Raw genomic sequence first — 3,311 nt, 5'->3', positions numbered from 1 at the left:
AACAGTGTGTGTCATGCCTCTGTCCCTTTCCTAGCTGACGGCAACGAGAGGAGGGAGATAGTTGGGGGAGCCATCGTGGGCACCACAGAGCCAGGGTGGCTCCTAGCCAGCTCTCCCTGGGCCTCCATGTTCCTAGCTGTCAGTGGAGCAATGCCACGGGAAAGGTTATTGTAACAAGTGAGTTTGGCAACTCCTGCCTGGGCCACCTCAAGTGTAGCAGCCCGGAGGAAGCACAGTGGGACTGGCGGGGGGGTCATTCACAGTTTGGCAGCACAGGCACTGACAGAAGTCAGCAAAGGCGGGCCAGGCACGGAGCCCCAGCCCAGGCCATGGGGGACAACACAATTGCATGTGACAACTTATATCAGGGGTGACCAAAAAGAGGCTATGGAGAGTGGCTGACCACCCTCCATAGATGGGTCCGCAGCCTAAACCCAAGACTTGGTAACCAGAAGTGTCACTAACACACTGGGTCATAGAACCGGCCTCCTGGGAGCCTGGGGCAGAAGCCATCACGTGCCATGTGACTGTCACTGCTCTCCTGTCAGGGACTCTAGCATAGATTCGGCTCTTGCAACACTGCTTGGAAGACCAGTTCCTGTACATTCCACCCTGCTTCTCCTAGTCAGCAGGAAGACTGTCACAGAAGCCTTGACCATCAAGGAACACAGCAGGTCTCCCTCTGACCAGGAAAGATTGGGAGGGGGAGGGGAGCAGCACCACCTCAGCTGGTGAGAGGGGCTAGACCACAACTGTGCTCCTCCCACCCCTGCCGCCTCCTGGGTACAGACCAACCTCAAGGTCAGATGCCAGCCATTCACAAATGCCTCCTAGGGAGAGTGAAGCAGATTCAGGTCCCAACTTCCGGCTCTAACGGGACTATCCCACACCAGCCTCGAAGAATCAGGGGTCTCATCCAGAATGTGGGCAGCAAAGCCACCCAGTGATGAGGAAGGCTCCAGCCGGCACCATCAGCCCGAGTAAATATCACTCTACTGGCCCAAGGCTGCGCCTTCCCAATCATAAGCCAGGAGACTGGTGCTTTGGGGTATAGCTGAGGAGCCCCACTTAGCAGAGCACGTCACACCTCCGTTCACCCACACTTTGCCCAAACTCTCCTCCAAAGTGCAGCACAGCCGAGTGGCGGACTTCAAGATCATCAGTGTTGGAACGGGTGGGCAGAGGCTCTGAGGGGACGTCCCCCTACCAGGTTCTCCAGCTTCCACGTCATTTACACAGGTACAGAATCGAGCACCTCACCACCGACTGTGCTCACTCATACCTACATCCCGGTGTGTCCAGAAGGAGACACAGGCACAGAGAGGGAAGGGTTCTCACCCAGGTCACACAACATGGTAGTACCATAAGAAAATACAAGCACAGAGCCCACTACCCACAGTCCTGTGCCTGGCACTACGCCATACCACACAGCAGTAGAGTCTGGGTAGAACAGCTCTGGAGTCCTGCTAATATCAGTGCTCACTTCCACAAACAGTTCATGACCATGTGACCCAGTGATGCTACTCTTAGATATACACAGAAGGCACTCACATGGGCTGGGAGGATGCTCAGGGGGTAGAGCATTTGCAATGCAAGCATGAGGACCTGAGTTCAAATCCCCAGCACCCATGTAAAAAGTATGGCCATGAACTCATGTAACCTCAAGCATTGCGGAAGTGGGGGTTTGGTTCAGATGTGAAGAACTCACCGGCCAGCCTAGCTGACACGGTGAGGGAGCCTGTCTCAGGAAGTAAGGGAAAGAAAGAAGACAACGCTCTGCTCTGCTCTGCCTTCCAAGTGCACACACTTTACCTCAGACGCCACATTAGTATAGTTCTGAACATATGAAAGCTTAATAATCTTTAACAGTTTATAATAAAAATAACAATTTCTGAATTGAAACTCATTTCATGAATGCAGTCCATCAGGAGTTCAGAAACTATTTTCCTGGTCCTTACATAGGACACCATATAGAGTATAACAGTTTCTGGCATGACTCAGTTTACCAAAATAGCTACAGTTTAACAAAGTAGCAAAAACAAGGAAGTTAGACATATATTCTTAAATCAGTCTCTGTTAGCCTGAACAGACCTTACGTAAGGAGAGACATTTCGCCAGACAGCTTAGGTCACTGCATCAAATATAGAAATACCTTAGTCTCTAGTTTTTAATGTTTGGTGCTCATAGCTGTGGCCCTAATTTTAACCTTTTATTTATCTATTTATCAAAATCACATATTAATAAAGTCATTATACTATCTTATAAATGTCCCAGAGCCTTATAGAATTAAATATTTTTAAAAGCTGTTTCTTAAAAATATCTACTTTTTAATTTACATTTTCTGGAAAAGTCCAAAATGTCTTTTTAAAGAAGTTTAAAATCTCACAACTGCATGCTCCTGAAAAAAAGTACCTTTTTAATTCAAGAGTAAGAAACTGAGCACAACGACAATCTGCACAAGGCAGAAGCAAACTTCACCAGGGCAAACAATTCAATGTCCTTAAAACCACCTGGGTGACTTTTATGTTACAAAGTTTGACTGCCGGCAAGATTCCTTCTTGTATATGAATGCATGAAGATGCAGCTTTAATACTTCATTCAATAAACACTGTGTTTTAAGTCCTATCTTTCATAAACAGTATTTTCAAGACAGGATGGGAATTATCATACAAAAATCCACCCAAATTTAAAAGTATCTTTGGAGACCTATTAGCTCCTTGGTTGGCCACACCTTGTGATTGTCCCTAATCAAGATGGCAGTGTAGCCGTAGGGCATCTTGCCTCTGCAACCCTAGCAAAGATGGCTTTCAGTCACGTGACTGCCTAAGGATGGCGGCAGGCCAGGTATTGCTTATATCCCAAAATACAGTCATGCCATACAGAGCCTTTAAGATTACCTATGCACAGACTTTTAACTATCAATCCTATACAAGTTTTATGTTAACTTTTTTGTTACAAGTATTACAGATTTTTAACCATACCCAATAAACTTATAAATCAATAATCCCTTTAGCTGTTTTGCTCTCTTTTCGCCCTGCTGTGCGTCTTGACCCCAGACATAGACTTGAAAAAAATGTCTTGGTCTGGAACAGGGAGAGCCATAACCTAATTTTAGAGCCAGTTTTTCAATAAAGTTAATATTATTCATACTCAAATGACATTTGACTCCCTATTACATTAGATCCACTGGCCAGACAGCTCAGAGATGAATTCTGGGTCCTGGGCCATCACTGACTGTAATAGTATCAGCTGAGCCTTAACGAAGAAACACAGAACACAGTAAGTTCACACACTCAAGGGAGACCAATCAG

The sequence above is a fragment of the Microtus oregoni genome, unplaced genomic scaffold (assembly GCF_018167655.1).
Source record: "Microtus oregoni isolate MIOR12 unplaced genomic scaffold, Mior012 000004F_ref0000308, whole genome shotgun sequence".
In the NCBI taxonomy this organism is placed as follows: domain Eukaryota; kingdom Metazoa; phylum Chordata; class Mammalia; order Rodentia; family Cricetidae; genus Microtus; species Microtus oregoni.
This window is presented reverse-complemented; position numbering follows the sequence as displayed.